Source organism: Lagopus muta, chromosome 12, assembly GCF_023343835.1.
Source record: "Lagopus muta isolate bLagMut1 chromosome 12, bLagMut1 primary, whole genome shotgun sequence".
NCBI classification, from domain to species: domain Eukaryota; kingdom Metazoa; phylum Chordata; class Aves; order Galliformes; family Phasianidae; genus Lagopus; species Lagopus muta.
Genome location: NC_064444.1, coordinates 7,706,324 through 7,732,893, shown reverse-complemented (window position 1 = coordinate 7,732,893; position 26,570 = coordinate 7,706,324). Strand labels below are relative to the sequence as shown.

At 39.6% G+C, this 26,570-nt stretch overlaps 1 protein-coding gene across 7 annotated transcripts in view; it reads left to right on the top strand.

Moving 5' to 3' along the window:
* The window catches only part of CDH11 (cadherin 11), a 297,223-nt gene that overhangs the window by 209,502 nt on the left and 61,151 nt on the right, over positions 1 to 26,570 (top strand). For 5 of the 7 annotated variants that reach the window (XM_048958477.1, XM_048958483.1, XM_048958476.1 and 2 more), the window contains exons 4-5: positions 3,142 to 3,272; positions 8,585 to 8,738. The gene's annotated coding sequence lies outside the window, so the exon portion shown is untranslated. The remainder of the gene's footprint in view (positions 1 to 3,141; positions 3,273 to 8,584; positions 8,739 to 26,570) is intronic. The other 2 variants (XM_048958481.1, XM_048958479.1) reach the window with 1 other exon arrangement.

Here is a 26,570-nt window from a genome sequence, read left to right as displayed (position 1 = left end):
TGCTTTCCATGGAAATGAGTTCATCTAGATGCTAAACAGTTTAGTGAGGGCTACTTGTGCATTCTTAGACCACAGCAGCGGAAAATGGAGAAAGATGAGACTTTCTCTGTGTATGTATCATGGAAATGAAATCATTTTCCATGGATTAAGGGCTCTGCAGATCCAGAACATCTGTAATTTTCTCTGATACTTCTAGGAATGAGCCCCTGAGATATGTTAAACTGTATGAAATGCTTATGTGAAGCATTTCTTTGTGTTCTATAACCTGAACTCAGGCTGAAGAGGCCTAGTCCACATGGAAATTTGCATTAGTTTCATTATTAATTATGCAGTTTTTCTTCCTTTGTTGATTACATGTACTGAATTTTCAGATGGACTGTGTTTTACTTCTAGTTATACTTGACAGTGTGGCAGCATAGTTTGAGCATATTTTCCACAGCGTGTTAACAACCACAATATTTCACTGGGAAAAGCCTGACATTGTTTGATGTTTTAAGCATCTGTGTTAATCTACCTTCTGATTTTGAAAAATGGAAGGTAAACAGTAAGACATCTCAGATATTGAATCAACAAAAGATTTGTGTTATTTTTTTCCCTTAAAAATAGGGGAAAAAAAACATCACCAAACATACAAAACAAATAAAACAAAAAGATCAAATGACCAGTCAACTAACATGTATTATAAAAAAGTTGTATTTCCTTACATAATACACTTGGGATAGAAGTCTTGTATTTTAAACATGGAAACAACAAACATTAAATTGATATCCCAAATATAAGTTGCATAAGAATTGTTTACATTTCCATGACCGTTGCAGCAATCTTATCCGTGTAAATGTTTTTTTTTTTGTAGTAGCTGTTAGACCACGTGGATGTGTACTGGATCTGTGTGATGAGTTGACAGGAGTGCAGCTGTAGATGAGCCAACATAAGTTTTCTCATCAGTGTGTGCTGGTTGCTCAGTACATAAAAACAGCTTGTTCAGCCCTATCCCATGCATGGATGCTGCAAGCCTGCAGGGCCTGATCAAAGCTTGCTGAGGTCAAGGCAAAGCCTTCCATGACTTCTGTAGTTATTGGACATGCCCTATCAAGATCTCCCTTCTGGTGTTCCTCCAGATTTTTAACCTGAATGTTTGTACTGATTTCTAACAGATGTCTAAAGGAGACTTTTTTTTTTTCTTAGAAGTTTGTTAGCTTAGCTATCTAGACATCAATTAAAGATAAATGTATGCCTGAGATTCCTGAAGAAGAACCTATTATTTTCAAATATGGCTTTTATCACCTCTCAGTATGTAATTTATAACCCTTGGCCTACCTGCGTATAAACAAAAAGTGCTGTGCCGTATATATATATATATATATATATATATATATATATAATGTAATGTTTTTTATATATATATATGTATATATATATATATAATGTTATCAGGAAACTTAGAAAAAAATATTACTAGGCTTTTCAAATAGTTACCTGAATTCAAGTAAAATGATACTTATTATGCACAGGATTTTCACAAAAAATTATGCTCTTGTACTTAGCAATCAATGAAATTTTAAACCACACGGCACGTTTATAGTAAAACAGTGACATTTCATTTTTCAACAAGTTTAATAACTGAGATTGTTTTCCTGTTTTGTGATTGATTATTACGTGAATCATCTAATGTTTTTAGTTATGACTCATCTGACAAACTGTAAAGTCTAGTTATATTTTTATCTTCTGATAAAAGCAATATTAAAAAATTATAATCTTGTGGACTTTAAATAGTCAAGCAAATCTATATTTCTTTTTATAACGTTTTTATTCACCTCAGCTCATTTGAGAGAAATGACAGTATTTTTCAGTAGCAGATAGATGTTAATGCAGTGATAGCATATCACTTGGTTCAGTGTTGTATATGGCATAAACTAGAATTTATGGCTAGAGGTTTATCATTTTGTCATTATTTTGCTAGTCTATATACAACAGCTCAATTTATAATTGTTTACTGAACTCTTGCAGTCGTGATAGTGATTGATCTCCTGGATCTGTACTACATGGCCATTCATACACTGGTGTAAAAATGCCTTTGATTATGGCCTTGTATGGATAGATAAGTAGCTACTGACTCATAGTACTTGGAAGAGCATGGGGATATACACAAAAATCACAAATAAAAATCTGAAATACGTGAGGCACATGCTGGGCGAGATTGACTATCTCAAGCTGCGGGCATTAAATGAAGAAAGATCTTTGTGCTAGATAAGCATGACTGCCTGGTGTTTGTCAGTACGGAAGGGTTAGCAGCTGAGATTACAGGGACATCATTCTCTCTTAAATCTTCTTGGACACAGTTTGGACTATTTGCAAACTGATGTTAGATATATCCAATATACATGAAAAAGTATTCATAGCAGAGCAGAAATACGTTCTAACAAACATGAATGCAGGAAAGTGGAAAAAAATTATGAAGACTATGTATTTTTTTTCTTATGTTTTGAAAGAACCATAATCATTGATCTTACATTCTTTGCAAAAGAATTGGTACTCAGAAATGGAATTAGAAGACTGAATTACAACCAAATATTTAACCATGTTATATTTTACTATCAAGTGATGTGTGTTGAAGCTGTACATGTAGATGTACTGATTTTTTTTTCCAACTTATTTTCTGATAAAATAAATTATATAAGCTACCTTCTCTATTCAAACCAGAAGCTGAATAGAAGAATTTATTTGAAGTTCTCATCCTTCTTGGCAACCCATTCAGACAATGCCATATGCACAGCTGTGTGTATATGCACACATATATAAAAATGTGTTTCTTTTTTTAGTGTGTAGTGTCAGAAATAAATGATTCTGAAGTTCTTAACTAAATAATCTTGTTTAAGTGAGAAACCTAATTTTCTTATCTGGATTTCTAAAAACCCATTAGTAAAAGCCATTGATACGTCACAGCGTTTATGAAGTTTGTCCGACTTACCACTCGAGCCTTTTTTCCCCCCTCTGAGTACTTCTATGCCATAATTATTAGGTGCTAGGTTGTAACCGTAAATAGGCTATATTTCAAATCTACAATGGTCAGCAAACTCTTTGTGTGTAGTAGTTTTAAATTTAATGCCTTTATTAATACTATTCTTTGATAATGTTTTTCAGTGCTGTACAAACAACTCATCTGGAGCTTGATCCTAGATTGAGCCTGTTCTGTAACCCAAGGAAACTAAAAGGCTGTCTTGGATGCCCTTGGAAATTTCCTGAGCTTGACACACTCCTTCACATCACAACAGGTAACTAGTCCAGTCCTGCCTGGTCTTATATACATTGCAGCAGAGCTGAGGAAGTGGGACAATGGCCAGGATGCTGTGGCAGTTTCTAAAACTCATTAAAATAGTCCCAAAATTTGCTCAGGGCTGTATCAGGGTAAGATGGTCTCAAAGTTCAGAGAATGATAGAAATGTCTAATTGTGTATGCTCAGTACCTGCCGAACTACCTCCTTAGATTTTGTGAGACAAGGGAGTTCCCCATCATCAAAGTCTTAATAAAACCAGACCTATCTTTAAAAGATTTCTGAAAACTGGAGAAAAATGGACTTTTCTTCTACTGCTGCTTGAACAAATTTGGATTCAGTTTTGCTGTCTTTGATTGATAGGCACATTCTTATCCTGTGGCCCATGTCTGGCCACTTGAGTTTGACTGAAAACAAGGAATTTTATCTTCATTATGAAGATGAGTTAAAATGTGGAATGCCATCAGACCAGACTCCATCAGCAGTTTAAAAGGAAGAGCTTTTTTTTGCTCTGGTCTAGGAATGAGGCCTTTTCTTGCAGTAGACAGATACATAACCAAACTCCAAATCTGGATATCTCCTTGATATGCCATCAATCCTGGTTGTGACAGTGCTGTCCTGGGTACCGCTTGGAATAGGTGATTCAAGCTGATGATTTCTCTGTGCAGCTGGTACATTGAAAGGAAGGTCCATGTGCACATCTGGAATGAAAACAAAACTGTGGAGCACCCATTTGTATTTCCATAGTTCCCTGGTTCTTCCTACTTCAAAATTCCCTTTTCTTTCCAGGTTTGAGTGCTTCAAGGAATATGCTGGTAGACTGTTAACTTTGTGGAGACAGCTTCTGTATCTGTTGTTTTGCACTTTTTGTGTGTGTGTGTGTGTTTTTGCCTTTGTTTTAACCTTTCCCAAGGATATCAGAACATAGCAACACTTTGTTGTTATAACAATATTCTTATATTTCCACAAGGAAGACTTTTTTATTAAAAAAGCAACAACAAACAACAAAAAACCCACACAAAAAAAAAACCCCGAAAACACAGCTTCAGATAATGGTTGTTTTGAACTGTGCGTTCTACAAGATGCACACTTTTGTAAGTTACATTCATCTTGCATACTTGTGTTCTCACTGTGCTAGTACTGTGGCTTTCATTAGTTATCTTTCTTTTAGGGTCAGTAGGAAGAATTTTTTTCCTCTCTCCTTCAGTCCTGCTTTATGTATTTTCACATAGGAAGCAAATTTTGCTTTGTTTCTGAATTTGAAGGACATTTGGAACAAACACGTTGTTTAGTCTATGGAATATCTTTTACTACGACTCTCTTCTATACTTCTTTTTCACTGTCTCTCTTCTTCCTGAACTCCCAGCTCCTGCTGCTAGCAATATGCCCTTTAAAATCTCAAATACTTTCCAAGCGAGAAGAAAAGTGAAGGAAATTACAGGTCTTTTAAAGGTAGCTGAAGTCATATGGGAAAACAGCTTGTAGGGCCTGGAAAAAAGAGGGTCAAAACATGGAAAGAAAGAAGAGTCACATTTATTGTGTCGGTGTGCCTAAGGTATTCAGTAAATGAGATGCTGATGAAATCTTTTGAACTGTGGAAGGCTTGTTGGACTTCCATTTCTGAAGTTCGCAGTTCAAGGTTTTCCATACAAATTTTAATACAAATGCCCAGCTTAAACTTATGATACACCTGCTTATGTGTATTTCATGAACTCAGCTGCAATGTTTCCGAGAACAATGATTCAATTAGCAGAAGTGCATGTACCCATTCAGATACTTGGGAAGCAAACCAGCTAGCTTATTTTGAAATGATAAATGAGTTAACTTACCAAGCAATGAGCAGAATTTTAACGTCAGATTCTGTAAGCCCACAGTAGGTAAAGAAATCTTTTTTTTAGGTTTTGCAGATTTGTTATCACAGATGTTCTTAACCTAAATATATGGATATCCAAAAATAGATACTGTTTAAAATATGTATAAACTTCCTTTATTTATGTCTCACACTGATTGCATTTTGCCACCAGGTTTCAAGCAGCTGTAAGTGGTAACTGCAGACCTTCCTGTACACCCCTGCTGCTCTGCCATGACTTCCATGGCAGCAGGATAGCTGAAGCCTGCTTTGTGTTTCACATGTAATGTTTTGTAAAGACAGGTGGTGATTGTATTTGGAAGGATTTCCCATTTTAAGCTGGGTTTATTCTGATACTGTCCACATAGAATTTACATTGGCTGCAACATGACCTTCATAAAGGTAGTATCTAGCCTAAGGTTTTATAGATGAAGAGTCACCAGGAGAAATAGTCTGCAAACACGGTACTTTGCAAAGTTTATCCTAGTTTCCTCACCTTTATTTGTGGTAGGAATGACAAGGCACAACTTGGTCAGTCAGTGAAGTTCTTTGTCTATCATACTGTGAGTGCACACAGCTGCTAGAACTTCAGCTGTGTAGTTCTGTGAATGTTCCTGGTTACATTCCTGCATATTTCTCTTTATGTGAACCACTGTCATGTCTTGTGCAAGGACTCTGCAGTTGTTTTCCTGAAATTATGGCAGGGTTGTTGCCTGAATATAATCTGTATTAAAGGGAATATGACAAATGTCCTCATCTATCAGCAGCACATATTGGTTTTGGTTTGACCACTTCTTTTTTTTTCCATATCTAACATAAAAAGCAGGACTCATCTAACTTTAGATGGTTGTAGGTTTCCAGCATAAGCTGATGATTGAGAACTTTCAGTGTATAGAGAGTGGTATCTCCAGCTAGTTGCCCAATCTGGATAGAGGGACTTCTTTTTACTGACATTACGTACAATTCTAATTATTGATGTAGTCAGAAATGAAGCTCAGCAGAGTGGTGCAAACACACAGATTTCAGTAAGAATTCTGTGTTAATTTTGCAGATAGGACCTTCCATCCATAGATCCAATAAGAAGATGGACAAATAAAGGAAAAATAATATTTGATCTGGTTAGCTGAACTGTGAGATTTTAGTGTGGAAAGAAGAGAGGAAACTCTATGCACTCACCAGATCAGATGTTACTGCCCTCATTTGTTAACATGCCTCCTCAAATGGAATTAATGAAACCTTCCATTATAGATCAATATGCTCTTTGACTAGAGAATATTATGGGTACCTATTGTATATGCTTAATTAGATTGAAATTGCTTTCACATTTCCTTTATATCCAAAAAAACCCTGATCTCAGCAGTTTGAAAAAGGGAATTACAAAAGTCATCCCCTCCACTGTGCTGCTGAAGCCAGCAAGAGAAGGGAAAAAGGGAAGATTCTTCAGCCAACTGCCCAGCCCTGGGCTTCAGTGAAGTGGTGATTTTGGCAGCCCCAGCAGCAGAGCTGTGCTAAGTAGAGCTGCTGCATTGTGCCCATAAAGAAAACAAATGGTAATTCTCATATTATTGTCACAGGAGACTGATGACACACTAAAGTCAATAGGTTTGGGCTGAGATTGTATGAAACTATTTTGAGATGTTGCCCTTCCTCTCATGTTTTCTCTCCAAAACCAATTTCTTGACAAAACTGTTCTAAATTAATGTGCATCACCTTTTTTCCTCAGCTGCTTCTCCTCAGAAACTTTCTCAAATGCTATTCTTTTCATGCTTTATTTCTTGATAGCAATTTATTACTCTTCACATTTCCTATCAAAAACTACTTCTTTCCTTAAGCTAGTTCTCTTACCACCACAGCCTTTTTCCTATCCAAATAGAGCCTTTAGTACTTCAGTATCAGTTAATTAGCTGTCTGGTTACCTCATGCTCTCAGCTCAGCCCAGGGTATTTCTGGTGTTTCCAGTGCCAGCCCCAAGCTCTGAGCACTCTACAGCAGCTGCTGTCCCTGTGGCCAGTGAGCAACACACTCAGGGCCTGGATTTCGGGGCACCCCAGGCTGCCTCATGATGCAGGCAGGCCCTGCTTCCTATGTGGATGAACTGGGAACTCTCAGCATCTCTCTGAAGCAAATGGTAGCTTTAATTCTCAATCCCCAGCCCTGCAGACAGGAGGAAGCTGTTGCTCCTTCCCCAGGGCTGACACCAGGCCCAGGGCTTGCTGCTTGCTGGGCTGAGTTCAGTGCCTGCCGGCCTCCCTGGGATGCATTGTTTATCAGCTTCCCTCCTTCCAAATTCTTTGTTTGTACAGTGGGAGCTTTTTGTGCCAGTTTTTTTTTTTTTTTTTTTTTTTCTTTTTCTTTGCCTGGAGTTATTGGCAGAGCTAATTAACCACAGCATATAAAAGCCTTGTTCTTCAGGGCTGAGTGGTGCGATCGCGGAGCAGTGCTGCCTGGTGGCGTGGGGGATGAGCAGGCGGGTGGGCTGCCTGAGGACAGGCAGATTCTTTTCACAAAGGTGCACCTAACCATTGCCAGACTGATTCTTCATGGGCTGTGCATTGCATCCCTCCCTCCCTGCGCTGTGTTTGAGCCTCCGAGTGAGTGGACCTTGGGGCTGTAAGGGGGCTGAGCACGTCTCGCAGGCTGGTGTGTGCCTGCGTGGTGTTAAGGCAGGAGGAGCAGGCTGTGGTGCCGCCGGGTTGGCACACAGCGTGTGCCACAGAGATGCCGAGCAGCTCTGCCCCACCTGGGCACTGTGCCCTGAGTTTTACCTTCATATAAGGAAGGGAGGGCTCAACCCTGAGTCTCGAGGGCTCTGGACTGCACAGGCTGAGATCTTCCATGTGTAGAAATGCATGGGAAACTTTTATTTTTTTCTGGAGAAATGTGTAATTATGTGAGGAAACGTGAGTGCGTTCAGCACATCGCGCTTCGGCTGCTCGTCCACCCGAGGTGCTTTCTGTCCGTGTCGAGGTGTGTCCGGGCAGCAAAGCCACACGGTTTTGTCCGTGCCCAGGGCTTTGCGGGGGCTCCGGCCCACCCGCGGAGGCGCTGCCGTGGGGTGTTCTCGTACCTCTCGCAGAGGGCTGGTGGCAGGGCAGGGACGGGGCACGTCCCGTCGGCACAGGGGGTTGGGCGGCCCCGTCCCCTCGCGGACGCGCGTGGTTGCCCGCGCGGCCGAGAGCAGCCGAGCAGAGCCGTGCGCGCGCGTGTGGGCTCCGCAGCCCCTCGCCCCCAGCCTCGCTTCTCCCGTCGCGGGCACTCGGGGCGCGGCTCCTGGGCGGGCTCGGGGTTCGCTTCCCTCTGGGCTGGGGGAAGGGAAAAGGAAACCGAGAAGAAGCAACAGCCTCCAGCTTCTCCCTTCCTCTCATCTCGCTTCGCTCCCCCTTGCTCGCTCCCTCTCTCTCCCTCCCTCTCCCCTTTCATCTCCCCTTTCCCCTCCCTCCCTCTTTCTAATTCCTGCCACTAGCTCGGAGCCTCATTCAGCAGCCGCTGAGGGTGGAGTGTAATAGGCTGAAGATGCTGCCGCCTCTGCTCGGCGTCTAGTTGTGAATGGGACTTGCCTCCTCTCCCCCTACTCCGGAGGTGGCCCCGGGAAGCCTCCAGCCCCGCTGGACTCGCAGGTAGGCACTGCCTGAAGCCGCGGGAGCAGCGCGGAGCCGCGCCGGCTTGGCGGAGCAAACGGGTGGCCGCGGGAGCGCTGCTCTCCCGTTGCGCGCAGCAGCAGCAGCAGCAGCAGCGCCCGGCGGGAGGATGCGTGCGTGTCCGCGCGTGGCTGCGCAGCAAACTTAGCGGCAACAGCGCGGGGCTGGGCGGGCAGGTGTGTGCGGGGAGCGCGGAGGGGCCCGAGGGTTCCGCAGCCCCGGGAGGGAGAGAGCAGCGGCCGCCGTTGGGTTCTTGAGTGGTGGTTCCTTTCTTTCTTTTTATTTATTTATATTTTTTTTTAATTTTTTTTTTTAATTTTTTTATTGTTATTCTTGTTTCCACATCTTGCTGGGGGAGGGAGGGGGGGACTGGAAGGGAGATGGTAAGCGTTTGTATGTGTTAAAATGTTCCTTCGGATAAGCAGATACTGAAAGCTCCAAACTGCAAATCTTTTACTTGTGCTGTAGCTCCCAGGCATGAAATGGATATGTAGAAATTAGGAGTGCATGAAATGAAGGGATATTCTATCTGGAATGAAAGACTTTGATTTATATCTTTCTCTTTTTATTGTCTTTTTAATTTGCTTGCTGGCTTTGAAATGCATTACTATTCACAAGGTACCAAAATGGTATCTGTCTCTAACATGGGCTGGTGCAGAAAGCATCAGACTCCTGGGTGAGACGTGCGTGAGCACATCCCCAAGAAAGGCAAAATAGATCGGGCTGTGGGTCCCCATAAATACCATGAAGTTTCAGAATAAAAGTGCTTCCTGTGCAGTCCTTGGGGAGCGCATATAGCAATCTGACATCATGATACAAATGCCTTTACCTCCTATAGAAGCCCCCCCCTTTATTGTCTACTCTTTTAAATATTCATCTGCTGAGGAGAGAACCGGTATATGCGAGGAGATCTTTGTACATCGCTACAAAGGACGGAGTGGCTGTGTAACACAGTATTTACCTACTGAGATATCTGTGACAAAGGAACCTCTTTAGCAAATGAGGTCACTAATTCAGAAATTGGCCTTTTATAAAAGAGAATGCTCATTTCTCCTTTCGCATTCCAGTGAGTAGTAACTCCCTGGGAAAGACTTTCTTCCTGTTGGTTTGTGATGGTGATACAGACTGTGCAGCCTCTACTAAGAAATTAAATATTTTTAATTCTTTAATAATGAAACTGTTGAGTGAGAAAAGCACTAACAGATTCAGAAGGAGGGAAGCAACTACTCAGATGTTATTGAATGTCTGTCTGCCTCTTTTCCCCTTCCCTTGCTTGCTTCAGTGTTTCCAAAGTCTGTGATTTCTCCAGGTAGGGATTTTGCTCTTTTTTTCCACACTGGCTGCCCTATATCAATAAATGAATTTACTTTCGATATGGAACTTCTGCAATAATTAATCTGGCATCTGCCTCAGTTCTGTCCACTGAGGTTTGAAACAGAAATTGATGGCTGTACCCAGTCCTGTGGATGATTTTATAAGGAGAGGTATACACAAGTACAAGGGAGTGGAATTGCAGATGCTTGCTTATGAACAGCATTTTCATAGCAGAGCAGTGCAAATCATGTTGTTGGGAGATAGGCAGTGAGAATGAAGAGAAGATGATCTAGTTTTGGGCTTCAGACCTTAACACATATTCTATAGCAGAAGTCTTTGTCTACTATACTACAGAAAATAGAAGTTTCTTACTGTACTTCTAAAGCCCTTTTCCTTCCTTTTGAGGGACAATGGCAAAATAAAGTTACAGAACAAAGAGCTACATCTTCAGTAAATGAACTAGACATTTTTGAGGGCAGTTACCTAAAAGGTACCTTTCTCCTGCAGACTCTTGTTCTTAGGCCCTGGAATGGGATTCTTTCATTTATTTATTTAATAGTTTATTTATTTATTTCCCTCAGCTTTTCACTAGAGCGTCAGGTAATTAGCATGATGTTATTTACAGACTTCTCTACATCAGCTTCAACTTTGCTAGCATTTATGTGTTGTCTGTCCGTAAGAAATCACCAAGAACTAGATTACTTCATTACCAGAAAAGCTGCTATGATAGAGCACATCAAGAGATAAGTCATTGCAATTTATCATCAGTAGTCTCAGAAGGAAATACGCATGGAAATGGATGACTGAGGGACAGAACAACCAAATTGAATCTTCTTTTGCATAACAATGTGGGGAAACTACAAAGATTAGAACAATTTTTGTGATCTGATAACACACTTTATAATATATCACATGATTCCCGCTTCAGTTTCTATACCATTTTAACAACATATTTGATTTAGTTTGGGTGAAGTTCAGAATTCCAGGAGTTTGAGATTGTTATTTTTCTTCTCTGCAAACGCTGCAGCAGGGCATGCATTAAGTAACAGATTTCCACAGTAATTCCAGAAGGTATTTCCAGCACAGACACCATAGTAATCTGAAGCAACTTCTGACTTAACACTTGGGTCTGCTCCTCCTGGGTGAACCTCTTTGGATGACTTTGAATCCATTTTGTGAGCTGGATGTTTTGCAAAATATCTTCAGTGTGTGAGCAGAGGTCTCATCTGGAATCAATTAATTGAGAGCCGTTCAGCAGCATACTTTCTAGACATTTTACGTCTGAGTTTTTCTGTTAGCATTTAAAGCTAAAAATCCATACATAGTTTCCTATGCTGTACCCACTTAAAATGGCACTTTTTTCACGGTCCCTTTGTTGGGTCCAACCCAAAGATTTAGGAAATGGAGGTGGCCACCGGCGTCGGGATAGCGTGGATCTCAGTCTTAAGAGGACTTACTTTGTGATTAAGTGTTGGAGTTTGAGATGCGGAATTTATTTTTATTTCCTCTCTCATCAATTTAGGAACATTGTAGTCACGTAGTTCTAACACTCCTTATTGGTACGTGAGGACAAAATGTAGCCCTGTGTTTGATTACAAAATACTCATAGCCTGTGAAACTGCCGACTGCTGTAAGGATGCCGAATTCCCAAACCCGTTCGTTTTCCTTCCCCGCGCAAGGAAGGACTTTAAAGCCGTCTGACCACGGCCGGCGGATGCCGCAGCGACGCGCGGTGCCCGGCGGAGGGGCAGCGCCGGCGGAGCGGGGCCTGGCGGGCACCAGAGGGCGCTGTCGCTCCGCGCTCGCACCGCCGCCGCCGCGCTCCGGGCGCCTGAAAGGCGTTTTGTTACCGCCGGCAGCAGCGGCTCTCCCGGGGGAGCCGGGATTCAATCTCGCTGCGGTTCGGGCTAATGCTCAGGCAGTTTGTCAGGATTAACATCTTTCTAGTTGGTGGATCGCTTTACCTTCGGCGTCGCGTTACCACCTTGGCTCTCACTACAAAGTTTAGGGACGGTGCAAGTTGAGATTGTCAGAGGAGCACCAGCCGCAGTCTGGCTCTGGCACAAACAGCGGCGGTCCTCTCAGCGCAGCGGTTTCTAAGGGATTTGCTGTCTCGTCCTCCCTTTGTCAAAGACTATGTCAGTTCTTGCTATGCTGAGGGCAAGAGTATAAAGGTAGAAAAGATGATATGGCAAAACCAAAAATGTTTATCAGAAATATTGTCAGTGCTTGGGATATCCTATAACAACATCTTGGAGAGAAGAAAGGCATATCAGGCTGAATTGGGCTTGTTTTACCCGTGCACATCTAGGTCAGCGGAGCCTACAGTGGAAAAACAGAGAACAGGAGGTTGCTCAGATCATTTCGCATAATCCCATAGCACCTTGAAACAGAAAAGATGAAGTTGACCAGAAAACATTACAGCCCATCATTGCAAATGCTGGCTGAAAACAGTATACATAATGGTGTAGATTTAAAGTGATTGCGGAGTGGAAGGGGTTCTCGTTTCCAGCTGTCCTGTTCTCACGTTCCTCTCTAGCCATCCACAGTGGGGTAGGGGCTGGACATGGGCTACACGGGGCTTTGGTTTGACTCAGAGCAATCACATTCATGTGAAAGATAACCTATACGTAATGGAGTGCAGAATTCTGTAGCATTATATCGTATCCATTTGGGCAAATACACAAGCAGAGAACTGAATGTGTGTGGTAGAAATGGTTATGCATGACTTTGATGACAAAAATGGGGAACTTGATATCATAAGAGTTGTACCATTCTCTGTCAAGCACCTGATCTGGGATATTAGTTAAGAATTATCTTATAGCGGCAACTCTTGATGAGAGTGTTAATAACTACTGTGCTGGAAATGAGTACTGCTTTGCTGAGGAACCTGGAGTTGCAAAGAGCAGCCCAAGAACCATTAGCAGCCCGTTCTCTGAGCTGAGCTTCAAGGCAGAAAGCACTCTTTATGCTGTTAAATGCACTCAAGGTGGTGGAAAAGTTAGAGCTGCCCTTCAGAGTACACTATGCACGGCTGGGACTGCAGCAGTGCCTCACAAGCCAGCAGGAGTTCTGAGACAAGTAGGGGAGCAGCCAGCCTGCTGCTGAGTGTGCCTGGAGGGAGGGAGACATTATGGCTAATTTTGCCTGACAAAGGCACAAGGCCTTCTTCCATAACTGCATGGGTGGTGCGGTGGCTTTCAGACGTCTCAGCACCACTGAGCTCTGCTGGCTCCAAGAACCATAATTTAGTTCTTCAATTTTAAAGTGCTGGCTTAAGCAAATTCTAAGGGGGCTTTGTGTTTTGTTGTTTTTGTTGGTTTTTTGTTTTTTCCTCCAGAGTTTGGCAATGAGTAAGAGCTCTTTCCTTTCTGAAACAGAGAGGGTACATCAGAATTCTTAATTGTAATGCAATGGCAGGCAGAGTTGGAGTAGCAGAAATCGATGTAAATGGATTAAAAGAAAAGTACCAAGTAACTGAGTACAAAGGAAGAGCCAGGTTTTTCATGAGTGATTGGTGAATGAAGCTGTAATAAGCTTCTAAGTAGAATTTACTATTATAATAATGTTCTAATAGTCCATCAACAGATGAACAGTACCTACATTATAGACAAACTGACATAAAATTCAGTTGTGGAACACAAAGTCTTATAAAGCAGACAAAATTGAACAGAACTTCGAGACATGAATGTAAGCAGTAGGAAATACCTCTCTTTAATTTATGTGTATTGGTATGGCCTGACACAGTTCTGTTGGACTCCCAATGATTACTTGGAGACACAGGTCCACATACACAAAGATCAGAGTGATGTGCAAAAATAATTACATTCAATAACCCTTTAAAACACACGTCACAGAATTTTCATGTCTGTGAGCTTGATGAGCCCAGGAGTTCAGGTCTCTTCTATTCCAGCTTTGTGCAGTGCTATTAGTGCATACATTATGCATATATTACCAGCATGCATCACTGCTGTTCCATAGTCTGGAAACAGCCTAGCTTGGATGGTTGTGCTCAGTTTGGTTCTTTGCTTCTATCCTCACAAACTAATAGGATAGAAATGCAGCTTGTGGCTACACTTGGCAGCTCCCGTTCCTTTTCACATGAGCTCCATGCTAGCTTGGTAGGCAAAAAAGTTCCTTAATGTCAGTCTTATTGAAAAGCTGTTTCTTCTGCACTGCATTTCAGTAGTCTTCATTTTATGCAGAGTTATCATCAGATATTCCATTAGAAAGTTTTACATTTAAGGTTAAACTGATGGCATAGAAACTCTGGTTCAACATAAATTTTATCCCAGTGAGGCTGCTGATATATATTTTAAAATAAAATAAAACTTCAGAAACATATTAATTGGTCTCAGTGGTTAAGTTAAATAGTTAAATACATGCATACATATCATTCTGCCAAGGATAAGTCATTAGTTCAATATAAACCAGAAATGATAGCTCTATTTGAATCAGGAGACTAAACCCTATTTCCATTAATGCTAACTGTTTTATTAATACATGCATGTGTCTGCATTGAGTCATAAATTTAAATGGTCTGTCCCTTCTTGATTTAAAGTAATCATCTCAAAGATCTTGGCTGCTGAATGAATAACTGTAACTGTGTTACTTTTGTCTTTTATCAACTAACCATTTTTTCTTTTATATGTAGACACGTCACACAAAGAGTTTGTGCAAAGTTGGAAAGCATTTAATAATGCAACATTGGAGACAAAACTATAAGTATATACCAGAATACCTGTAACTGTACACGCCTTTATACAAGCGTCCTTGGACCTTTTGAGCTATTTAGTCTCATATCCTTCTGTACATGCATACAACTTGTGTGCACTTTGTGCATGCATATTTTCATTTCACGCTTGTTTAATTTTTTTGTGTTTTACTAGCAAATTTTAATTGCAGCAATAAGCTAAGAAATAAATCCTTTAAATTGTTTGCAAACAGTGACATTCAACAGGTTGATACCTAAATTTTGGAATTAATAATTTAATCTGAGATAAATCTTGGAGGAAATATAGGACTTCAAATGGCATTTAACTAATAAAAAGAACAACTGGTCTCATTAGCATTAGAACATGCACTTGAACTTTTAGGATTAGATACTGCCCTTTTCAGAGCAGTGATTCTGAAAGGCAGCCTTTAGTTTTGGAAGAATTGACCGAATATTGACTCTAGTTACGTGTTCCTAAGTACTGTTCAGTTCATTTTAGTTCACCAATCAAAACAAGATGTTAAGGTGTATCTTTATTACAGGATACTTTCGAGTCAGAGCAGACCTGTTTGTAAGCTTTCTCTGAGAAGTGACCAATATTAAAAGAGCTGAGTGCTGCTCAATTGATTATGTGCAGTACTGTGATCACAGCCTCCCGTTTCAAGCTGCAGCCATTACTGTCAACTGTAGAGATGACCACTCTGACGCTGACAAATTACTCAAACTGTCAAATGCTGACAAACTCAAACTACTCAAATCCAATGCAAACAGTGAGCAGATATATTTAAGGATAGCTTTTCCTTGCCATTCTCTTTCAGCATGTTTGCTTGCAACTGAAAATTCAATGAAGATCTTTAATAATGCTAGTGAACATTACTGTTCATTCAGCTTTTCGAACCCAATTTCTTCCAGACGTAAGAGGTTCCAACATTCTGAAAAGCAGTTGAATGATAATTCTGTTTGGGGCCCTGATTCAAATAGAAAACTTTGTCCCTTGCTGATTGTTGCCTTTTTATTTGTTCCGGTTATAGCCAGTATAGCTCAGAGAGTATGGCTGATTAGTATGCATTTCAATTCTTTTTAGCATGGTGGCAATTTACATAGCATTTCTTTTTTCTAAAGCGGGAATGAAACATAGCAGACACTGGCATTTAGATACAAACAATTTATCATTTACATACAAAAGGACTGATTAGGTAACAAGAGGAGTGACTGGAGTTCAGATTTAGGATGGTCGTTACAGTTCTTTCTGTCCTTAAAATTGTGGATTTCACAATATTGGTATGAAAAAATCGTGTTCAAAATCTGCGAGTACGTAGCCAAGTTCCAAGTATTAAATTCAACACTCTTTATAGATCTCTATTATGTGGTTTTCCATGGAGCCATCTTTGGCTGTATCCTTATAATGAAGCCAGTTTGAGATTATTCCTTCCTTAGTTATGTTCCCAGTTCACTGACCTGTGCGAAAGTGAGCTGAAAAGTTTCACAGCTAATTGAGGCCTCTGCATGATGTAGGTTAAAACAAAACATGTCCAGTATTTAAGGTTACTGTCTATATGACCTTGGTGAGATTATCATCATCCTCAGCAATGGTGCTGTGCTCTTGCTTCTTGTTTCTCAGGTTCCTGCATCATCTCATCTCCTTGAGTTTATTGATCTTGCTTTTGTTTAGATGATATTTCTTGTGCCTCACTTTATTAGCTTCCACTCCCTCTTTACAGCATGAAATCAAATGTTCAGTGAACTTCTAACCTTCAAACGTTCCCACTTTGCCCTGCTTTCCCATCACTTCACTTTTATTGGGTACAGTGGACTCTGCTTTTCTAGTGTTGTTTTTTCCCCGTTTTGCTCCTTTACTCAACCAACTGCACTTATTCTCAAACCAAGTATGAAGAAATCCTTCTCTGATTGACTGGGTCAGGCGAACCCAACAATTACCTTCTCCTTTGGCTCTTACTTCTACCTGGATTAAATGAAGATCTCCCATTCCTAGTTTCCAGTGTAATAAAAACCCTCGCTACAGTCTTGTAGTTATTATTATCTGGTTACCTTCTGCATTACTTAGGTTTTTTCAATCCTTATGCAGATGTATGACAAACTACCGGGAGCAGTTAGATATGATAAAAACTAACTCTCAATATCTTCAATGGCTTCTTATATGTTTACTTCACTTCCAGCCAAACTCCACAGTTGAACAAGGTGATAATGGTGTCATCTGTGTAGTATTAAAGCAGTCTCATGAAAAATCAAATGGCATCCAGCCTTTCTGCCTCAATACAGCATTTATATACAATATGCAGATCTTATAACTAGGACGTGATAAACTCAATTGAAATAGGAAGCACCAAGATTTACTCAGTGCTACAGCAATGTGCTGTGTTTGAATGGCCTTACAAATTAGTTTTTAATAAGAGAAATCAAAGCACACTCACTGAAAATCACAAGTAGAATTGCAAAACTCTGTTATTTTGAATGACATTGAGTTGACATTGAGTACCATCTTACTGTGATCTTCGGTATGTATTTGTTATTGAGAAAGCTACAGAAGCATCCACTTTATTTAATATATGCTCAGAATTTTGTTTTTATTATTAGCAGACTTTTAGTAATGATTTCTTTGGCTAGATATGTTTTAACCATGTATTCATCATTTATACTTTGCTGGTTAAGATTATGTCTGGTCATTCTGAAGGAAAGCAGAGAAACTATATGAAGTCATTCAGTTGACACTGATATTATTGAACAATGACCTTCATATGGAAATTTAAACTAGTTTTGATTATTACATTAACTCATTTTTAAACAGAACTTACATGGAGGCGTGCGTTTCATGGCTAAGGCAATTTTAAATCATACTTGGGTTAGAAATGCCATCTATACTGCATCGTATGTAAGAAATTGCACTAGTATTGGTTTAATTATCCAATCAAATTGAACAAGGAATGAGTTTGGCTGAAATAATCAAGTCTGTAGAGAAAGTGCCAGTTCTGATACTTACCAGGATTTGACAGTTGCTTGTTGTCATGACCTTGGATTCTTTTATGTTTAGCAGGAGGTCAGAAAGTATTCTAGCTGTAATTGCTGCCTTCAGAAGGCTCTGTAGGCCATCCTCTGCAGCAGACATGGGCCAAATTGTCTACATGTGTCGGATTTCTGATGAGCTGGGTATAGATCTCTACTTTGTTCTCACAGCCATTAAATCCTGTCTCTGACCATCACCATACACAGTGTGTGAATCGAGTTAGAATCTATGTTATTTCCCTTCACAAATGAATGACTAGCAAGGTATTTCTTGAAAAACTCTACAGAATAGAAAACCTTACAAAAATGTGACTTCTAATATTTATTTTTTTGCAAAGCAATTACAGAAAGCCATTGATACTGTAAGATTTATTGTGAAATAGAAGTAATGTAAGTGAAGCTAATATTGTGTACAAAAGACTTTTCTGGTGGTGTAGAGTTGCATTGTCTAGTGGAGAAGATGAATATTGTTGCCCAAAGGTATACCCCATCTGGAAGTTAAATCCATTTTTAATAGAAATGAAATCATTCAAAGTAAACAGCAGAAAAAGTTGTGTTTTAACTGTTTCCATGTTGTTAAAAGTAGACTATATTTAACCCATAAGTGCCTTAGGCACTTTATTACTTTGAGTTTATGAATGCTAGTCGTTTCTTGAATTTCAGATTTTCCATTGTATTATGAGGAGTATTTTTAGTCAGATATGAAGGGTTTCTATTTTCTAGTTTTATATGCAGCTTCAGTGAGTTAATGGGGAAAAAAAAAAAAAATATCAGTGGATTTGTACACATAATAACTTCCTTTCTTGTTCATACCAATTGATTATACGTATTTCCCCTTCGGGCTTTATAAAAGGCCACAAGCTTTATTTTCCTAAAAATTAGAAACATACCAAATTTTTAATACCATATCAAGTGTTTTAAATGTAAAGACACAAATTTCTGTTTACTTCCTCATGCCCCAAAATAGGTTGTCTGCTACCTTTAGTAAGCCAGGCATATTCATTATGCCTTCTTAAGCCTTTTTCCTTATGAATTGAGCTGTCAGTCTGAATGTCATGAATGCTCTTCCCTGCTGTGCCTTGAAGGACAGGCACCTTTCAGCCATGAATGATATGTGAAAAAAGTCTTATTGCAAAAAATATTTTTTCCTAGTAGTCTGGTGATGTCATTTCCATAAAATCCATGTCTGTGTTGCTGAAGCTGTATGAGGAACTGAGTAGAGATCCCCATATATTAATTATGCTTTCTAATTATACCCTTTTAGTATCCTCCCTGTGTCCCTAAAGGATTCTGGAATGAATGAAAAGGAGCATAATTCCTCATTTATGGAGAGAAATTCTTTCTAGCTCAGTAGTCACATTCAAGATTACAAATCAGCTTAGAGGACAGCACCTGGACTTGCTTCTAGTTTCTGTTCAGTTTTGCAGGCAGCGTAGCTAGAACTTCTGCTTGTTTATAGCAAAGGTGACTTCATTCAGGTGCTTGCATTTGAGAAGGGGAAAGAGTGAAATACTTAAATCTGTTTATTTTATTTTCTTCTTTTAAGAGAGTTCTTTTACTTTACTAGATGAATGTTTGCCCACTTGTTTCCTTCGGGGGAAATATTTGGAAAGCGTGGATCAAAACTCCAGCATTACAAAGGCAAAACCCCTTGCTTCTCAGTTTTTTTAATGTGTCAGTGGCATGTCACCTGAAGAGCACCTTCCAAAGCCTAACAGTAAAGCAAGATAACTTGGCTGAAAAATGATTTCTGCTTGGTTCAGAGGGGCAATTCAAGCCATTCAATAAATGTTCCATGAGATCTCTAGTATAAGGATCCTGTTAGACTCCTTTTATTCACTATATTTCCTACTGGTGCAGCAGTCCCAAATAATATTGTAGTGGTCACTGTGAAATACCAAAACATTGCATAAAACTGCTACTAGTGGCAAAAGGGTTAAACTCCATATGGGCTAGTTATCTGTCTGGAGCTTCAAACAGCCCCGCTCTACATCAAAAAAGGACTGCAGCAACTCCTTGATCAAAGCTCAGGTAATTTAATTATTTGCCTTCATGAATCAAGGGGTCCTTGAACAAGCTTAGTATGTCTGGATATTAGAATATGGGAAATTTATTGTTTCACTCCTTCTAATATTCCAACATCAAAGAGTGTTTTTTCCTATAAACAAAGCAGTGTGAAATCAAAGAATTCAAGTCAAAGCTTGTGTGGAGAGATTCTGTTTTCTAGGATCTTTGTGAGCTGGAAAGTGAGCCGATTTCTGTGGGCTGAGATATTTACCACTGTGATTCTTTGTGTTTATTTTATATAACTAAGTATCTGCACTGAATCTTACAAATGCAAATGCTTAGCTCCTACTTCTGTAGGCTCCCTTAGTTGACATTCTTTTGCTGTCTCTCAATTTTAGGAGACTTCTCATGTTTTGCTTTGCAAACCTCTGTTTACTGAGCTCTAAGTGGCTCCTTGACCACATCGTGCTTTGAGATTCTGATTGGCGCGGTGTGATGCAAACTGCACTCTTAACACTGAGAGGAGAGTTCTTAGCTTTGTTCTCCAGCATTCCCAGCCCAAAGTCAGAAGGAATTTAGGATGGTGGTAGACATTCCTGGACTGAAGGAGCAGGGCTCAATCCCAAGTGCTCCCTGTGCTTCTGCCCATCTATAACAGTCATGTTAGTTCAGGATTAATGAGGCAAAAAGTGCTTGGCATTTTTAAAACGCTAACCGTAGCAGAGATGTGCCCGCTGCTAGAAGAGGAGATTCTCATCTTGCAAAAGCAAATGTCACTTTATTTCTAGGAACAATTCTGTTGTACCCTTCCCGTTTATCTGCACTTTTGCACTTTCTTCTTTTCCTTGGCTGGATTTCCTTTCACAGCTGAGGCCAGACTTCTCTTTCTTCCACGTTTATGGACAAAATGTAACATACTAAAATTTCTTATGGTAAGTGCCAGTCTCAGTGTGGTAGTTGTATGTTTATCTGCTGTGTCATTTCTTTGTAACAGCTCTCTCATTGCCTGTGTTTTCCTAATTTTGTACGTGTATATTCATGACCTGCAACCGTGCTGTATGTCAAATTGCTGTTGAAGGCAGTGAGATGTCCTTGTGAGGAATAGTTCCTTATATCTTAGCAGGGAACAGAAATACAGTAGTGGGAGACAAGACAGTAGAGACAGGAAACAAATGCAGTCACTACATGTGGTGACAAATGTTTCTGAGAATGATGTGAGACTTATATAAAGAAAATAGAATGGGTTGGCACATCCCACCTCTTCTCATATTTACCTGTGAAATAATAAGTGCCACAGATTCCTGATACTGTGGATCCTTTTGCAAATGGAAATGTATGCATAACAAATTGCCATGAAAATTTTTATAGAACTAAGGGAAGGCAAAATGCAAAATTATTATAAATATTCTAATTCATTATCTCATGTAGCTCAGTAAATAATTAAGAGAAAATAAGTTATGCAGTATTCTGCATGTCATTGCCATGCTGATTAGGAGCTCCATAAAGCATTTTGCTTAAATGAGTGTCACGGTGCTTGGAGTGACATGCTTCTAAGGTTAGTGTGAAGGTAGAATAATTCTGATTTTTGAATTTCTTTAATTTGAGTGGAAAACTTCCTTATAAGCTTGAAAAACCTTGCTCTTCATTTCAGTTAACTATGTTCAGATCATTACCATGTGATAGTCTCAATCCATATTTTCCAAGAGATCAGCCAATAGAAAGGTGATTATTTAGCTCAAAGTGAAGTTACTTGGTTGGTATCACAGCAAATGTACAGGAGCTTACAAGGCAGTACAGAAGTAGTCAGCCAGGCAGTATTGCCAAAGTTTTACCTGTATATACGTATGTGCATACATATGCATGTGTGCTTGTACACCTTTCTTGAACGTGTCAGTTTTACTGTGAAATCTTTTCTACTAATCAGGACTATATGCATGAGTTTATGGAAGCCTTAATTTCTGCCATGTGAACTAGGTATGTGGTGGTGTGAGAGGTTATGCTTGCCTGTGAATGATGTAGTGACTGTGCACATGCCTGTGCCATTACCAGAGGAGGAGGAATTGATTAGCAATAACACACTTCATTAACACTGCACTTTCTCAATCATTGTAATTGTGGCTCTTCCCCTAAAACATCAAGTGGAACAGGTTTCATTTCAACCAAATCAATCTAATGTGTTAAAATTTACATAATTTCCTCTCATTGCATTTATAGAGCAGCAGGAATTTTAATTTGCATTGTCTGTATAGTCTATAATCAAAGTGTTAAGAGCACAAGGTTTATTCATTATGTATGGCATGTGGTGACAAATTTACATAATAGGCTGCATCTTGCTGAAACATTCCTTCTTTTCCCACCCCCACCTTTGTAATTCTGGTTATAACTTATTTTCTATAAACCTGTTAATTCAATTACACAAGCCTTTGAGTTCCAGGGAACATTTATTAGAGGGAAGTATTCTTATAAAAATAAATAAGTAAATAAAATGTCATACTGAATTGCTAAAGTGAGACATTGACGCTGGACTGCGTTCCCTGATGGCAAGAGAAAAAGTGTAAACCCACTACTGTTGATGCTGTGTACTAAAGGTAAATATTCTCACACAGAATGGGAAGAAACCTTTTTATTCATTATTGGCTGTTTTTATTTAGGGTCTGTTGTTTGAAAAATTTCAAAACTATGTTAGGGACTAAAAAAGCAATTTAGAAAGTAAGTTGTAGTACATGTAGACCTCCATTGTTGAGTGTTGCCTGCTAAGGACAACCTTTGTTTTATTGAAATAAAACTGATCAAGAGGATATTTTTGATATGTTTTAGGAAATAGAGGTAAAAAATAAAGGATTTTGGTGGTGCTTGTAGCAGCATAATATATTATTGAAGTGAAGAATGTAGCACATCATTGCTTTAGATACACAGATCCTCTAAGAAGTATCACAAATTCACACATAACGTAAGATTTGTTGTTAGTCTTGAACTAGGAGAGACTTTTTAAATGGCATGTGTTACAATGCTCCCTTCTCCCTTTTACTGCCCAAGTAAGGGTGGTAAGAACTGAAATAGAAGAATTTTCCTTTATTTTTATAATTATACCATGCTATCTTATAATGCAACAGTATAAACAAATGCATCCCATGTTCTAGCATATACAGAAATTTAAGTTGTAAAAGACATATCTCCTTTGATCAAATAAAATCTCAGTAGGACCTCTTAACAGAAGTGCAAAAAATACTTTATTATCGACACTCACGCCCATAACAGGCTTTATGGATAGTTATTCCTTTACCAAAACATTTGTATGAAGAATTTTATTTAAACACAATTAAAACTCTAATGTAACATTCAGAGATTTAGAGTATTACAGTTGTGTATTTGAAATGTATTTTAGTCTATGCTAAGCCAAGCTAAGTGTATGTGATTGAAGTGCATGCGTGGTGACTTATGTTTTCATATTATGTAAGCATAGGAGGAGACACAAATGTAATTATTCTTTGGGAGAGAATAAAATCCAGGGAAGGGGGATATGTGCAACTGAATGAATAAAAGGGTCCATGAAGCTGCTACACTGCAACATTGGCTTATTCTTTCTTCTTTTCCAGTTTTTCATAGAAGTTACAGCATGTGGTGCACAGTCCTTGAAAGCTATCGTCTGATTCTCCTCTCAACTTCCTTTTCTCCTCTTTCCACATTTTTTCTTCCTTATGTGTTCCTACCATCTCTCCATACCTGTTGAATGTTCTCTTTAAAATTCTGTAAGAAGCAATCACAAGGGATGTTTTATAGCTAGAGGCATGTTGCAAGGGCCACAATGTAAGAACAGTTGTCTGTTTGCCCAGCCACATTCTCAGAAATAAGCAGTACACATGCTCAGTATTCATATTCATAGAGTGGACTCATTTGCTTACATAGAGTAGGGGGCAAGGAATGTGCTGCACTTCTCAGATGATTTCCTTACTGTGCTCAGTGCATGGGAGCTGAGCTTTGCAGAATATTTCTGTCAAATCAGAATCTCGTTTGAACTGCACCTGGTTTTGGCCACTGATGTTTCCAGGCATCAGCAGATCTTGCTGTTGATTAAGCATCAGCTGAAAAAATGCCAGTTGGAAATGTCACCAAAGCTCTTCTTTGTTCCTGTCCAGCAACTGAGCTCCTCCCAGCCATCTGCGGAGTGCCTGCCTTTCTGCCTAAGTGAGAATGGATGTTCTTGAAAGCTGAAGAAGTAAAGGGAAAAGGTGAAAATATATAGAGCTGGGTGGAATGATAGTTCATACCAGATGAGGATGTACCCTTTGGGGAATTGCACCTGGAGGCTAATTGAGTCAATGAAGCTGTGCATTCACAGCTAATACAGGTGAATTAAACTACTGAGTTCAGCTGGGAAAATATCACTTTGTGTAATTGCATCTCAGAGTTGGCTTATTCCTGCTGCCATGTGCTTTCTAGGAGAACAGGACCTGTGCTGAGGTGTAGGTGAGATGTATTCAATACATGAGAAAAAAATGCAGTAGTCCAAGTGGAATATCTAAAGCAGTTCAGCCATACATCAACTGCTGAGGGTGCTGTCATTTGTATCGTTTTCATTCAATTTGATGTAAAGTTTAACTTGTCTGTGGTTTTGGTTGTTGTGTAGATCAGTCTCCAGATGAAATCTGTTTGTGATGTTTTTATCACTAAGAGAAATTTGTTTTACAACTTGAAATAAGAGATAAAGGAGAAATCAGATAAAATATTTTATGCATTTAGCAAGTTATCTCTTGAATTTGGTAGGAAACTTAGATAGCCAGTAAAATAAAATAAAGTATACATTTGTCAGTTGGGATAATTTAAGATGAATACTGTGATGCTACAAAGAAGCATAATACTTTTTTTTCTGCACACAGAAATGCAGTTTTTCTATTAGCTCAGTAACTCAGATTTGTTTGAAAAGGTTACAGGTACTCCAGTTAGAGAGCAGCCTAAGATTGCTGCAATTGAAAGACCAGCAGCCAGAGGAAGGCATTTCCTTTCCAAACTCCTGAGGGGCAGATTAGCAAGTGAACAGGGAAGCAAAGGAGTGGGTCATTTTTCTCTGATATGCTGAGATTTGGGCAGGATGGAGGCAGAATCAGTTCAGGCTCACTGGGCTTGGTTTTCAATTTGTACTGTTTCTGTAACATGGGATTGGATTTTATAGTATCATCTGAGGGTTTTATGTAATAAACGTGTTCTTCCAGTATGCACAGTAGCGGCACAAGCTGATTTCTCAGGCTCTCGTGTTGTGCCACATCCAGCTTGAAAACTTTGATCTCTTATTGCACATCTTGTTTGCTGTCTGTGCACTGAAACTTACCTGGTGCATTAGGTGTGATTGTGCTTTGAGTGCATCACCTTTTTGAAGTAGCTCTGCCTTGGAGGCCTCGGGTGGCCAGGAACGGTGACCAAGGCCTGGTTGTGCGCTCCTCCTCTTTGTTAGCAGTTAAACCCACTTTGCATTGAGGAATTTATTTCTTTTTTAAAAGTTGCTCTTAAAAATAGCTAGCGATTCTGATGTCAGCAGCTTTCAAAGGAAATAGCTCATCTGCAGATAGACAAAATATTCTGCTAATTTAGTGATTCTTCACCTTCTCGATCCTGTTTCAATTCAGGTGTAATACAAAGTTCAGTATTTAATAGGTTTTTGGGAAGTTAGTTTTAAATCAGGAAAAGATCAGCAATATGACATTGTTGGCTCCAGAGGAAAAATGAAATGTCATGTAACTGAAATAAGTGCTACAACTCTTTGTGAGGCAATTTCTGTATTTTTTTCCAGCATGATTAGATTTTATAAATATCCTACTGTGTACAGGTATGTTCTCATCTCCCCTTCTACCAGCACAGGATGATGGGCTGTCCTCTGCTCTCAGATGACAAGCAGCCAGCAGCAGTTAATGACAGTGCTGGGATTTTTGGCACCTTTTTTACACTGCGCTGACTCTGTACTCAGAGGATAATTATCTCTCAGCTTTGCTTTATGTCACTGAATACAGGACATGCATCATTGCTCCTTCGAGAAATATCCAAAGATTTACTGGGGAAGCTATGATTTCCAAGTGTTCTTGGGGAAAGGGAACCTTGACTTCAGATGTGACTAACAAACATTACTGACTGAAACTGATGTATTATTGTCTTCAGTGTCTCGATTTGTCCTTTCTGAAGTGCTACCAGTGAAATCTGGCAGGGTAAAGCATTGTGATAGGGAATTATGTGCAACTTCATGTGTTCTTGCTTGAAGCTGAGGATCAAAGGAATCTAAATATGTATCTATAAGGAAGGGGTCAATAATTTTCAGGATATATTAATATGTTTAAATATAGGTAACAGGAAAGATCGTGAAGGTGATGTGCTTAAAATTTCTGTTTCATGTTAAGTTTTATTCTGTAGTGAGCTATGTTTATGGGCTCCATCACGAGAACCAAAATAAAAGGTAGAGTACATGGATCTTCTTTGTGCCATATGCACTCTATCAAATAAAATTTCTTTTTATTCCTCTTACATTAAAGAAGACAGAAAATGGATTCTTATTCTTGACTTTTCACCTCCATATTGCTTTGCCTTTCATCTTTCCAGCGCCTGGACCTTTCTTTTTAGCTTTTGTCTCTATTGCCCATTTTTAAATATACTCATACCATGGATTCCCTTTCCACGTTATTGAACTCCCTGAACTCAGTGGGATTGTTACTGTTGAATTTTAACGAGTCAGGTCTAAGTGTTCAGAGTGCTGCGTAAAGTGCATTACCAAA